Here is a 15,283-nt window from a genome sequence, read left to right as displayed (position 1 = left end):
GAAATGCAGTTTGGTTTCGTCGACGTAAATCTGAAAGCTCGTTCAAATGACCAAACCAGAACGCGAATTTCAGGTTTGGCGTATAACTGAGAACAACACGCCAAACCGGCCTCGTCGTTCTGGTTTATGTTCTGGTTTGAGTTGGTTTAATGGCGTTTTTCCGAACTCAAACTAACAGGTTTATCTTTTAACTTGCGTAAAGCTGAGGACTTGGTTGCGAGCTGACAACTTGGACCAGTTTAGAGTTCGACCCTGAGTTTAAGGTCAAACCAAGCGAATGACAAACTGAAATGCATGGTGCAAACTAGTTTGAGCACGTAGAGTCATGGTTTTAAACTGGTTTGTGCACTTTTTGCGTCCTCTGAATAAGACGCCAAACGATGAAATGCAGTTTGGTTTCGTCGACGTAAATCTGAAAGCTCGTTCAAATGACCAAACCAGAACGCGAATTTCAGGTTTGGCGTATAACTGAGAACAACACGCCAAACCGGCCTCGTCGTTCTGGTTTATGTTCTGGTTTGAGTTGGTTTCATGGCGTTTTTCCGAACTCAAACTAATGGGTTTATCTTTTAACTTGCGTAAAGCTGAGGACTTGGTTGCGAGCTGACAACTTAGACCAGTTTAGAGTTCGACCCCGAGTTTAAGGTCAAACCAAGCGAATGACAAACTGAAATGCATGGTGCGAACTAGTTTGAGCACGTAGAGTCATGGTTTCAAACTGGTTTGTGCACTTTTTGCGTCCTCTGAATAAGACGCCAAACGATGAAATGCAGTTTGGTTTCGTCGACGTAAATCTGAAAGCTCGTTCAAATGACCAAACCAGAACGCGAATTTCAGGTTTGGCGTATAACTGAGAACAACACGCCAAACCGGCCTCGTCGTTCTGGTTTATGATCTGGTGTGAAGTTGGTTTCGTGGCGTTTTATCGAACTCAAACTAATGGGTTTATCTTTCAACTTGCGTAAAGCTGAGGACTTGGTTGCGAGCTGACAACTTAGACCAGTTTGGAAATCGACCCCGAGTTTAAGGTCAAACCAAGGGAATGACAAACTAAATGCATGGTATGAAGTACGTTTTGAAACCAAAAGTAAACCCTGTGGTGTCAAAAAAGGTATAAGAACGTATTCAGAGCTCCCTCTGCGCCGGCCATCCTGCTGAGCACATGTTGGGCGTTTGATGCAGTCAAGGAAGCGTTACGTCGACGAACCAAACATTGGTTCTCAGGTTTCAAGTTTGGTTTCGAGACGTTTTTCTTTTTCAAACTTTTTATACAAAAGCAAATTTTGGAGCGTGCTCTGACTGTCCCATCACGCGATGAAGGGGAACAGCCGCTTGACAGGCATGAAATAGTTGTGTCTGCAGCCAAGCAACTTTGGATAGATATACGCTGCAAAACGTAAATTGTAACTCTAGTTCGAGTTCAGTTTAACTGGCGTTTTCCCGTCTGCCACGCTTCTGAGCACAAGGAGGGCGCTGTCAGAGGAGCGTTACGTCGACAAACCAAACATAATGTTAAAGTTTCAAGATTGGTTTCTAGACGTAAGAGGTTTTACGTAGACCAACCGAAGTTTGATTTCTAGTTTCAGTTTAGTTTGAGATCGTGTTTTCAATTTGAACTCCATTTAAGGCTAGTGCCTCGCCATTTCACGCCAGTTTGTATCAGGACGTCGAACGGAACGCGTCTTTTTTTTAAGCCAAACCAGGTATTGTCTTTTGGTTTCACTTTGGCCTTAGGTCAAACCAGGCATTTTCGTTAGGTTTCACTTTCACCCTACGTCAAACTAGGTGTTTTCGTTAGGTTTCACTTTTGTCCTACGTCCTCGTTTGTTTGTCGTTAAGTCTTACGTTTCTGTCCATTTAAAATCAAGGGCTCAGTCCAATTAGTTTCCTGGTTGAATCGAACCTTTCCTTCTATTTTCCTGGCAAATCGCATTGATTAAGGTTTAAAACCCTTTTGAATTTGTGTGTTATTTAATAAATTATATTAATTATACTGCGGTTAATGGTGCCTTATCTCTTGTACCTTTCTTTCAGCTCTTTATCATGTCCATCCTCTGCCTTGCATCTTACTTCAGAAAGTGGTGCAAGTCAACAGAGGAACTATCTGCAGGAGCAATAGGTACCCTCGGTTGTGAGGCCGTTTTTTGGCTTATGATCAACTTCAAGTGCCTAGTGCGGTCCCTACAAGGATAGTTGGGATAAGTACTCTGAGTTTACGTGTCTAGCCTACAGGCGCCGGTGACACCAGATGAACATCCCATGGGCAACCCATTTTTTTTTACCTCTTATTAGTTTATATCTTCAATTTTCACTAAAGTTACGTCATGTATGCACTCCTTTTCGTTCGTTTCATTTTCCTTCGTCTTGTTTTATACAAATTGCAGTTCAATTTGAAGCCCTTTTTATTTTTTAAGAATACGAAACAAAAACAACATTTTATAGAACTACATTTATTTTTCTCTTAACCCCTTCAGTTTTCCCGGCTTTTCTTTTAACGTCCACTTCAAATGGTTGTAATTTTAAAGCACAAACTCAAAATATTTTTGGCTGTTTCTCTCAAATTAAACCTTTTATTGGTTTTGCCCTTCAACCAAGGAGTACCCAATATGAATCCTTGCGAGGAAAAGCATTGAACATTATTTGTTTATTAAAGAAGCGTTTAGAAATTTTTCTCTTGTTTCTTGTTTATCTTTTAAACCGTATTGAAAGCCTTTTCAAAATCAAAGAGTTATTGCAATTTTTATTTCACATTCCCCGATAAAACAACGTTTTATTTAACTACATTTATTTTCTCCTAATTCCTTCAGTTATCCCGGCTTTTCTTTTAACGTCCACTTCAAATGGTTGTATATTTAAAGCGCAAACTCAAAATATTTTTGGCTGTTTCTCTCAAAACAAACCTTTTATTGGTTTTGCCCATCAACCAAGAAGTACCCATTATGAATCCTTGCGAGGAAAAGCATAGAACATTATTTGTTTATTTAAGAAGCGTTTAGAAATTTTTCTCTTGTTTCTTGTTTATCTTTTAACCGTATTGAAAGCCTTTTCAAAATCAAAGAGTTATTGCAATTTTTATTTCACATTCCCCGATAAAACAACGTTTTATATAACTACATTTATTTTTCCCTTAATCCCTTCAGTTTTCCCGGCTTTTCTTTTAACGTCCACTTCAAATGGTTGTAATTTTAAAGCGCAAACTCAAAATATTTTTGGCTGTTTCTCTCAACACAAACCTTTTTTTGGTTTTGCCCTTCAACTAAGGGGCAACCCTTATGAATCCTTGCAAGGCAAAACATGGATCATTTTTTGTTTTTTAAAGAAGCGTTTTAAAATTTTTGTCTTTGCTTCTTGTTCATCTTTTTTACCCCGTTGAAAAGCCTTTCCAAATCAAAGAATTCTTGCAATTTTTATTTCACATTCCTCGAAATCAACAGTTAATATCTTGTTGCCACAATGTCTTTATTCATTTTTCATCGACATTCTCTCTTTCTTCCTTACCCACTCTTTCTCCTGTCATGAAAGTAGGCTAAGAGTCACCTTAAAAAAGTGTGAAGACGGATGAAGAAAGTCAGAAAATTGTCCACGGCCGAGAAGTTTTTATGCTGCGTTCTGCTTTATGTCAGTTTGTTTTTGTTTGCAGTTCATTCCTCATTTCACTATGGAACCCCCCTGCGTTTGCAAGTGCCCATGCACGGGATGTGTGGCCATCCGGGCCAGCTGGACAATGTGCGATTGCGGTCTATGCCTCCTACTTTCGTAAGATTCTCGTAGCTTGCTGCGTAGAGCACAAAGAATGGTTAAATATCAGCTTTTATACATGCCTTTTTGATTTGCAGTACCCAAGAAGTAACAGAACCCCACAATTGCTTCTTTGAGTGCAACTGCGCTACGTGCGCTATTCCGAAAAAGGAGAAAAACTGCGACTGTCTGACATGTCAAGTCCTTTTTATGAAATTTAATCCAAGAAATCCCTAAGATTTAGCTTGTAAGTGTGTGCAGAAAATAAATGAAAATGAATATGAATCTCTTTTTTTGCACGGTAATTAATGAATTGCTACTCACCTTATATTTGTTCTTCTCCCTTTCAACCGCAGGAACCTAAACAAGTGACGCTGTTTTCAGTTGCTTACCTTCAAATGTTTCGGAATTCTTCAAATATCTTTTTTTTTTGAAAGTTTGGAATAAAGTCTTTCTCTTCTTACTCATGTTCTTACACCTTTCATTCGTAGGAACCGGAAACGCCTAAAACATGAACAACGAGTTTACACTGAGAAAACCTTACAAACTATTCTGGGCTTTCTCTTGTTGCTTTTAGCCGGTTTAAAATTACATCTTCACTTACGGAAAGTAATCCCATAAGTGCTTTTGTACTCTTAAACAAAGTCCTGACTTTCGCTTTGAGCCTTCATGCACTTTTAGCTTTTAACTGAATTCAAAGACACATTTTAAACACAAGAAAAACACGAAGAATACAAGAAACATTCCGCGATAAGGAGGAAAATTAAAGTTGGTCGTTTTCCACTGAAGGGCGCGGGGCGGGGCGCCCTTCCCTACGAAAAAAAAAGAAATTGTCACTTAAATATCTTACCGGTTTTCTGTTTCAGGACGTTTCACGTGTGGACGCTGTGGATGGAAATTTAAACAGGAGCTGAGGCATGGACTAAATGCTGAAGATGAAGATCCTTGTCGGATGCCGTGTCCCATTTGTCACTTGGTCACATGTTACAGAATTAGTTAAAAAAAATTAAATTGTACCAAAGAATAGATTACTTTTTCTTATCTTCGAAATAAAATATATATCTTAGAAATAACTTACCTGCTTTGCCAAATGCTTGAATTTAACACCTGTTTAATAGTACTTGTCTTTTCTTGCAGCGCCAAATTGCGTGGAGGCTGGTGCCTCCTCCAACTATTAGTTGGGTTGCTGGGTTCGATTCCCGGTAGTAATGCTGGACTTTTTTCACTCCTGTGCGTAGTAACGGTAAACTCGGCCATTCGAGCGATTTTGGAAAAGCATTCAAACGCCGTTTGGCATTTGTTTTCTTTGAAAAAGTCGAGTCGACGGCGTTGGTGGGCTCAAAACCCACCCAGGGGTCTTTCATTTAAAACACAACAATCAATTAATATGGAAAAGTCAAAGGAATTTATTTATCTGTACGAGAAATTGGCTTTTCTTTATTAATTTTACATTTTAGTAAAATGTTTTTTTTTCTTTTGAAGTTTCTTTTGCAATAACATACTTTCAATATAAAGACGTGTTCACGCTCTGGGCCTCGTGTTGAACATTGAGAACAAAGTTTCAAATACCCACAGTGCCTTTTTTTCTTTAAAGATTCACTTTGAAACGGATAATGGGCTCAAAACAGCGAAGTGCTGAAAAAAAAATTTAATCAAGGTTTGACTTTTGGTTTATGTACGTACAACTCCATTGCCAGGTTTGTCTTTTGAAAGGGATTTTGAGCGACAAGTCGTGGTTTGGCGTACAACTCTAGTCGCTCTTCGGAACCAAAGTCTGCGGAAGAACGTCAACAAACCAAACTCGAACTACTTGTACGCCAAACCAAAACCGTCGTTCAATCGGCAGGTTAGTTCTAGGTCGGTTTGAAAAAATTTTCGAGTGAGAAACCAGCCGAGATCCACGCTGAATCGGGCCATGTTGAAACTGTTGAAATCAACAACAGTGGAGATACTGATTCCAATGTGGGTGAAGAAGGCAATGGTAAGCGTGTGCTTTATATTTTTTAACTTTGTATTGGAACTCTCTCTTTTTTCAACAATTGGCATTTAAGTTTTATTTTTCATAGGTCCAAATTTGCTGCATGATCAGCATATTGAAGAGGTGAACGGAAACGAAGGGAACAGTTCAGTTGACGGTGACAATGAAAGCGGTGATGATGATCTAGATGCAGGAGATGGTGAGTAACTTCAATACATTTTTAATTTATGAATAAACTTTAATTTCCACTTTTAAGTGTTGTCTCTATCGTTTTAATTCTTTGCTTAGGTCAAGACATGCCTGAAAGCGAAGGAGACTCATCAAATGAAAGAGAAAGTAGTGATGAAGACCCCACTTTGAGTAGTGATCAGAATGAAAGTCAAGAGTCCAGTGAAAGTGAAGATGATGAACAAGATGAAGGCAATGAGAATGGTGATGAAGAAGACCGTGACAATACACCTATCTATGATGGTGCTTCAATTACATTTGGGGAAAGTGCACTGCTCATTTTGACTTTTATTATAAGTCACAAATTAACTGGTCTCTGCTTATCTGATTTGCTGTCTTTGTTATTATCACATTGTGGAGCTAACAGCATTTTGATAAAAACCATGTATAAATTTAAGAAGTATTTTCAAATGATAGGAAAAAATTTCATCAAGCTCCATTATTACTGCTCAAACTGTGAGGTACTCTTGCCAGGGAAAGATACTGTTTGTTGTGCAAATCAGCTTCAAGACACTTATTTCATTGAGTTTCCCATCATTAATCAGTTAGAAAGTATGTTTGCTCGACCTGGATTCTATGAAGAGCTGCAATATCGATTTAACCGTGTTAAAAAAAATATCGACTATGTAGAAGATATTTATGACGGTGAAATCTATAAACGGCTTTTCAATAATGGGTTTCTCAGCAATCCCAACAATATTAGTTTCTTCCTGTACTTTGATGGAGTTCAGATTTTCCGCTCTTCTTACTTTAGTATTTGGCCAGCTTATCTAACTATAAATGAGCTAAGGTACAAGTATAGAACCCGTAAGGAGAATACTATTCTTGCAGGGCTGTGGTTTGGGAAACGGAAGCCTAATCCAAACTTGTTTCTCAGGCCAATCCATGACTTCTTAGTTTCCTTTGAAGCCGATGGGGGTAACTTTACTTTGCCAAATGGTGGTGTAATTAATGTCAAAGGAAAACTTATTGGAGCTGTCGCAGACATGCCAGCTAAAGCCTTGTTCATGCGCTTTATTCAATACAATGGCGCATACTCTTGCTTTAACTGCACAGCTGAAGGAGGTCGTTATGATGTTGCAGGAACAGGAAATTCAACTATTCAAGTGTTTCCCTACTCTAGGAATATTGATCTAAGGACCAATGAGGAAACTGTTGAATTTGCAACTCAGGCGATAGCTGCACGAGTGCAAGACCCAGATGCAAATGTATACGGTGTGAAAGGACCATCACTGTTGTCAGCCCTGTTACCTAATTTAATCCTGTGTATGGGAATAGATTTTATGCATGGTATATTCTTGGGAGTGATGCGCACCCTGATGGGTTTGTGGTTTGATAAGCAGCATGCAGCCTTGCCCTTTTCTATTTCAAACTTGGTGCATCTTGTTGATGCCAGGCTCAAGAGAATTAAACCTCCATCTTCTTTTCAGAATATTCCCCGCAGCATTGAGAAAGAATTGCCTAAGTGGAAAGCATTTGATTACAAAGCCTTCTTTTTTTATTATTCTCCAGTTGTGTTGTTGGGTATCTTACCCGAAAGGTATTGGGTTCACCATGTAACACTAGTCACAGCTATTAGTCTACTAAGTCAAGATAGTATATCTCCAGAGGATTTTGAAAGTGCAGAAGCAATGTTTCATTCTTATGTCTCTGATTTTCAATTACTTTATGGTTTGCGCTACATGACTTTGACATTTCATCAACTCCTTCATTTATGTCAAGTTTGTAAAAATCTTGGTCCAGCATGGGTATTTGCCTGCTTTTTTTACGAGAGCTTAAATGGAGAACTAGTCAACCTGGTTCATGGCACTCGATACGCAGCACTGCAAATTTGTTCATCATCTGCAGTTTATTTGAAATTACCTGTTATGATAAGTTCTATGCCCGAGGGTGAAGCCAAAACATTGTGCTCAAAATTTCTTAGAAGATTTGAAAACAAGGCAAAGGTGACTGAAATAATAGATTTTCAAACTGGTGTTGTAGGAAAAATGAAGTCTTGTTTCCCTGTCCCAAGGGCAATTCGGGAATGTCTTAGAGATACTTTGAACATTGTTGGTGGGCGCTGCAAATATTTTTATAGACTGAAGAAGAAAGGGCTTGTCTACACTTCTCAAATGTATCTACCTTCTAAGCAAAAAATTTCTTATTTTGTAGAAATATTGGATAATGGTGTTCCTCACTTGTGTCGATTAAGATCTTTCATTCGATGGTCATCATGTGGGAACAACTGTCCACTTGATTGTAATGAGTGTCCCAAAGATATTTTTGTCTTGTGACGTTGTATGAGAGATTGGAGTGGGAATTGCACAATGTTCCCATAAACAATGTGATGCCACATCTGAACAAGGTCTCTCCCACAGAAGGCCTCCATGCTTACTCAGTTGATGCAATTAGGTCCATGAATATTTACATGCCTGTTGAAAACAATGAATTTGTAGCTCTACATGTTAATAACCTGGAAGTGGAATAAATAAAATTTTGAACACATTTTGATTGTATTTCAATTTTCCATTTTTATTTTTACCACGTCTTTGTCTGCATGATAGGGGCATCATTATAATGCCGCACGGTATTCGGGCAACGTATGAAGTGTCAAAGCGGGGCAAGCGAGGGAAAAGGTGGGGGGGGGGCGTCGGAAAAGTTGCCTACTCACAGGGGCAAAGTGGGACTCCGCATTCTTGCAATTTAAACCAGTACGTTTTGAGTGCTTCGGCACATTTTCGGTTAACATAAAAAGTTGCTGCATTTCAAAAAGTTTTTGATTCAAAATTTCCAAACGAAAGGCGAATGTTTGAGATTGAACATAGCGGAATCCCTGGGACTCCCGGACTCCCGTCGGACCGACCCGGTTTCTCCAGCGAGTCCCGGGCACATATCGGTCTGGCCCGTCCGAACAGCGGTCCCTTCGCGGACTAACTACGGAACCGCCCGAAGGCATTCGGACGGTTCTGGGGACAGCCCGGGGTGGCGGGGGCTCTTTCGGACGGCTGGCGGCAAGATTTCGGAACAATTCGTTTTTACACGGGGTCTCTCTTTCTCTCGTAACCGTGGTCCTTTTTTGCGCTGTTTGTCATGTTTCCTTGCTGTTACAGGTTTTTTGACTCACAATGTGGAATCCACGTTGTCTGGAAGATATTGCAATCAGCAAATTGTCGGACGAAACGCTGCTTCAAAAATATTCCTACAGTCAACCGTCCGTACACAAGATTAAACTACGACAAGAGCTATTGAAAAGACCTTCTCTTCAATTCAGAGATATTTCTGTTACAATTTCGTCGCTGATATTGATTGAGTGTAATTATCTGCCCATTGAGACGGTGTACATTAATGTTTCACCTTATCTTTTGCAACCTTTGGACCTTCTCCTTAACAAAATATCAGGACATTGTAAAATGCCAAGAGTTTTGGTTTTATGGGGGACCTGGAGGGGATTTATAAAGGGTTACAGACTTGTTTATTTGACGCGCAATGCAGCGGGAGATATTACCATGTCAAAATACATATCTACACATGATTATGTTGCACCTCTCATTACCATTAACTAGGATAGTGTGTTTGGTATATAAATTTTTTGTTCCTCTGTAATCATTCAATGCAGTTTTCAAACCATTTTGAATTAGTTTTTGCACAGATATAAATTATCTTTTGACCTGGGATTATTGTTTCTGTTTGTTGGTGCCATCCTCAACTTGTTTTTTGCTTTTTGTGTGAATAATTCTCATCTCTTTTCTTTCATAATTTTTTTATTTTCAATTAAATTACACATTCCATTGTAAGAGAAACAAATAAAATAGCTTATGTTGCGTTACCTATGGTTGTCACTTTACAAGTTATTTATTTCAAATAATCAGTCGACAGTTTTTGTCAAAAAACCTTTAAAAGGTCGACAAGAAATTAACAGTTTGTTCTCTTGCTTAAGTCGAGATCTTCACTTATGCCTCTGTCACTCTACACGAGAAAGGTTAGGCCTCAATTTAAGGTCATACAAATGAAAAGTTATGACGGCTGGGGCCGTTCGGATAGCCGGACCAGAATTCTGTGCGCAATGGGCACAGGGGCACTGGGCAGAGAATTCTGGTTCGGCTGTCGGAGCGGCCCCAGCCGCAGTTACTCGCGCTGCTCGCTGGGGGCTCCGCCCTCAGACTCCCGCATGTGTGGGGCGCGTGCCGAAGTATTTTCAGCAAGTCCGTGGTGACCAAAGGCAAATTTTCTAAGGAAGTAAATGTACTGCTTCTTTAAAAGGACTATTTGACAGCTTTTGACCATAAAATTAAGCTATACTTTTACTGCCTAAATAGATAGCTTGTATTGCATTGGCTACTGTGGCAGTCAATGGGTGCATACAAGGTCCGGAAAATATTGAAGACTGCTTTGACAAGGATAGAGGTGAATGGAAGTCTCTACGACCACCCCTTGACACTAAACATTTCTATGAGTGGGTGAGTGCGTCAGTGAGTCAGTCGGATTGGGGCTATATAGGTTCTTGATGATGATGATTTACCCCATTGCCGGTGGCGAGGACCCGACTGCGGCACAGTTTCGGAAATTCTCGACCAGACCTACCAAAGGGGCGAATAAAAATTTTTAGTCAGGCGGGTCCCTTTTAAGAAGATTGAGTAGGGTTGCTCGGAAACGGTGAGGAATTTTCAACTTTTAGGATTTTATCCCATTTTCCCATAAAATTTGGAATCGAATGGAAAGAGCCTCAAGTCTCTACGACTATTCCTTGACCCAAACAAAGTGAGTGAGTAAGGGAGTCAGTCAGTCGGATTTAGGGGCTATATAGGTTCTTGATTGATAACTTTCAGGACGTTGCCGGTGACGGGGACCCGATTGCGGCATAGTTTCAGAAATGTCTTGACTTGACCTATCGATAGGGCGAATAAAAATTTTCAGTCGGTCGGTCCCCTTTTTTGAAGATTGAGTGGAGTTTGTTGAATTTAGGCCTATTTAATCCTTTTAGGATGTTGCCGGTGACGAGGACCCGATTGCGGCACAGTTTCGGAAATGTCTCGACCAGACCTACCGATAGGGCGAATAAAAATTTTTAGTCGGTCGGTCCCCTTTTTGGCCCGCCCTTCTATTCAAAAAATAGGGGAGGGCCTATGCATTTGCCTTTGTGTCTGTGTGTTGTTGTCGTTGTTGTCGTTGGTGTCTGTGTACAAGGAAGGAGTTGAGCTAGAGTAACCAGATTTGGAGGGTACTTCAGGAGTACCGTCCAAACAAATAATCCGGCGGCGCAAATCCCGTCCGGGTCGCACAAGGGCTGCTGCAGGTGCATCATGGTTTACATGAGCGGGAGGGGGATTTCCGCCAATATGGTGCTAGCAGGGCACATAGGGGTATTTTTGGAATCGGGGCGACGAGACAAGATGAATGGACCTGGTCCCGACCCAATCGGCCGCTTTTAAATTTGGCCAGATCAGGATCTTCAAAAACGGGGGTCGACCGACTAAAAAAAATTATTGCAGATTTCGATTGGTCTCAGCAAGACCTTTTAAAACGAGGGGTCGGAAAGGGGGCCCGGGGGCCCGACTTCGTCTATTAGTCACATCAGGATCTTGAAAAAAGGGGGTCGACCGACAAAAAAATTTTTTATTTAAGTTTTCGATAGGTCTTGGCAAGACCTCTTCAACGAGGGGTCGGAAGAGGGGTCCAGGAGCCCGCTCGCCTTCATGAGTTATGGGAAAAAGTGCGACGGACTCGTTTTGCACTCCTGCTGTGCCTCTATTGCAAGGAGTTGCAGTAGCATGGCAAATATGGGTATTTTGGGAATGAGGGCTAAGAGACAATGAAAGGGCATATTCTAAGGACATTTGGAGTAAAAAGTGTAAGGACTTTTGCATATTGTGAATAAAAGGGGCGGGCCTAAGTCACGATGGTACATCGATAACTTTGCTTTCCCCGCTCAGGGGGCGTGTGATGCGAGCGGGCCGAAGGCCGGATCTTCGACTGGCCAAGTTGGGTCTGATGCGAGGGCCAAAGGGCCCGAGGAAAGGCCGCCGGCAGGCCAAGCGGGGCCCGGGCCCCCCTGTCGAACCGAGTTGCCGGCGCAGCGAAGCGGAGCTGGCAACTCGGTTCGACGGAAGGGCGGGCCCTAGCTTGTTGAAGATTGAGTGGATTTTGTTGAATTTAGGCCTATTTAATCGTTTTGAGGATGTTGCCGGTGACGGGGACCCGATTGCGGCATAGTTTCGGAAATGTCTCGACCAGACCTACCGATAGAGCGAATAAAAATTTTTAGTCGGTCGGTCCCCTTTTTGGCCCGCCCTTCTATTCAAAAAATAGTGGGGGGGCCTATGCATTTGCCTTTGTGTCTGTGTGTTGTTGTTGTCGTTGGCGTCTGTGTACAAGGAAGGAGTTGGGCTAGAGTAACCAGATTTGGGGGGTACTTCAGGAGTACCGTCCAAACAAATAATCCGGTGGTGCAAATCCCGTCCGGGTCGCACAAGGGCTGCTGCAGGTGCATCATGGTTTACATGATGTCAGCGGGGTAAACCTCGCTGCCGCGGTGCACGCGCCCTCACGCGCACGGCCCACCAGAGCACACCTTGAACAGCACGCGCCGACGCGCGGTGCACGCGTACTCGCACCCGCGCGGTTGTCTACCTCTAGGCGCCCGGTGACTCACGCGCTTGCCGCCCGGTAAAGTAGGTCACACTCATTCATACCGGTGGCTGGCCGCGGGCCGCGCCACCGGGAGTGGACTTTACTCCGGATCACACCACCCCGGTTGGTGGGTATTTAATCGGCCGCCCCCTTCGGAAGAGTTAGTTCCGCGCCAGTTCCCGTCCCGTGCAGTTCGCGTATCGCCTGGGCCAAGCCCGGCGTCGTCGCGGCCAAGCCGCCCCGTGAGTGCTACGTCAGTCCAGAGGCATGGTCCGCCTCCGCGAGTGTCTCCCGCCGTCTCCAGTGTCGCATTGAGTCTGTACGCGAGTGTGTGTGTCATTGAAGTTGGACCCCGGACCCCGAGCACGTAGTGGGGCTTAGCCGTGCATTACGCGCAGTGAAGTGACAGTGAAACTACCAGAACCACCGAGCATTCTACCACCACCATGGACCCCTTGCGCCTGGGGCCTTCACCTGCGCCCAGAGCGGGGGTGGGTGCCTCACGCGGCGCTACGAGTAACTGCTGAGCCTGCACACCGACGTCGTAGTGGACAACAGCGCCACACCGCGTCGCCCCGCAGCGCAGCCACGGCGGCCCAACCAAAGCTACGTGACAATGAGCGGGAGGGGGATTTCCGCCATTATTGGTGCTAGCAGGGCACATAGGGGTATTTTTGGAATCAGGGCGACGAGACAAGATGAATGGACCTGGTCCCGACCCCATCGGCCGCCTTCACAAGTTAGCCAGATCAGGATCCTCAAAAAAGAGAGTCGACCGACTAAAAAAATTTATTGCACATTTCGATTGGTCTCAGCAAGACCTTTTCAACGAGGGGTCGGAAAGGGGGTCCAGGAGCCCGACTTCGCCTATTAGTCACATCAGGATCTTGAAAAAAAGGGGTCGACCGACTGAAAATTTTTCTTTAAGTTTTCGATAGGTCTTGGCAAGACCTCTTCAACGAGGGGTCGGAAGGGGGGTCCAGGAACCCGCCTTCATGAGTTATGGGAAAAAGTGCGACGGGCTCGTTTTGCGCTCCTGCTGTGCCTCCATTGCAAGGAGTTGCAGTAGCATGGCAAATATGAGTATTTTCGGAATGAGGGCTAAGAGACAAATGAAATTGGCATATTCTAACGACAGTTGGAGTAAAGAGCGTAAGGACTTTTGCATATTGTGAATAGAAGGGCGGGCCTAAGTCACGATGGTACATCGATAACTTTGCTTTACCCGCTCACGGGGTGTGTGATGCGAGCGGGCCGAAGGCCCGGGCCTTCGACTGGTCATGTTGGGTCTGATGCGAGGGCCGAAGGCCCGAGGAAAGGCCGCCGGCAGGCCAAGCTGGGCCGGCCCCCTGTCGAACCGAGTTGCCGGCGCAGCGGAGCGGAGCTGGCAACTCGGTTCGACGGAAGGGCGGGCCCTAGCTTGTTTGAAGATTGAGTGGGTTTTGTTGAAATTTAGGCCTATTTAATCGTTTTGAGGATGTTGCCGGTGACGGGGACCCGATTGCGGCACAGTTTAGGAAATGTCTCGACCAGACCTACCGAAAGGGCGAATAAAAATTTTCCGTCGGTCGGTCTCCTTTTTTTAAGATTGCGTAGGTTTGCTCGGAAACGGTAAGGAATTTTCAACTTTTGGAATTTTCCCAATTTTTGCATAAAATTTGGAATCGAATGGAAAAAACCGCAAGTCTCTACGACCACTCCTTGACCCCAAACATTTCTATGAGTCAGTCAGTCAGTGAGTGAGTCAGTCGGATTGGGGCTATATAGGTTCTTGATGTACTGTGTTGTACGAAGAAAAAGTTTGTAAATGACGAAGTATTTTCCTTTGTAAGCTTATGTATGCTCAAAATACTTTGTTATAAAAACTACTTTTCTTTGTAAGGCCCAAAATAGTTTGTCAGGTTTTCTCAGTGCAGCGAATCTAGCTCATGCCATCACGAGTCAACATCTTTTTTTTTTGATTAAAAATTAGCACTTAGACATAATCAATGATCATTTAGGGAAGCAAGATCGTACCTTTCTAAACTGTTAATGTTAGTAGGCGGCAAATTTTAGACAGGGACTTCAAACCGATGCACTTGAACGACTGCATGTAATTATGCAAATGTTAATGGAGTATTCTAGTCGTTGCCGATGAAAGAACAAGAAGAATAACAAAGCCGGAACTGACCCCGCCAATTAACCTCCCAGACTTCTATGAGTGGACTAGTTTCTGAGTTTTCTGTGACGTATCTCCTTTAAAAGCATTTTCGTTTGGGGGTTGTTCATAAAATACGTCACGCGTTTTAAGGGGGTGGGGGTATCGGCGAGCAGTGGCGTATTAGGCACCGGGTCAGAGGGTCAGCTGACCCCCCCGTTTTTGAGCTGCCCCGAGCTTCATTAAACACTGTGCCAATCGAATGGTGATGGAAAAGAAAGAAATCACTGAACTTGATAAAAACAGGATCTTCAAGAAGACTTGGAGTATGATGAAGTCGGAAATTCTCTCTCACTTCAAGGTGAGTCTAATGCTTCATGTTTTTGTAGGGTAACGTGCCCAGTGATGGCCAGTGTACCGTAGACCGTCCCTTATTTTTTCGAATTGAAGTGAGACGAGAGTTCGTGGTGCCAAAATGTTCGATTTCATTAGAAAACTCCCCCACCAAAGTTTGGTGGCGCTACGATGTACCTTGGCCGAGCCTGAGGGGCCTAAGTGCAAAATTTTCAAAAAAAAAATTTTTGACAAAGTAA

General features: G+C 43.1%; 1 long non-coding RNA gene across 1 annotated transcript; it reads left to right on the top strand.

The window, feature by feature from the left end:
• The first annotated feature begins 1,595 nt into the window (after window positions 1-1,595).
• Window positions 1,596-3,926, top strand: LOC117642387. Its single transcript, XR_004587558.1, has 3 exons — window positions 1,596-1,703; window positions 3,641-3,756; window positions 3,837-3,926. It is a non-coding gene; the product is annotated as an uncharacterized LOC117642387 (long non-coding RNA).
• The last annotated feature ends 11,357 nt before the right edge of the window (window positions 3,927-15,283 follow it).

Source organism: Thrips palmi, unplaced genomic scaffold (genome assembly GCF_012932325.1).
Source record: "Thrips palmi isolate BJ-2018 unplaced genomic scaffold, TpBJ-2018v1 HiC_scaffold_16, whole genome shotgun sequence".
NCBI classification, from domain to species: Eukaryota; Metazoa; Arthropoda; class Insecta; order Thysanoptera; family Thripidae; genus Thrips; species Thrips palmi.
This window is presented reverse-complemented; position numbering and strand designations above follow the sequence as displayed.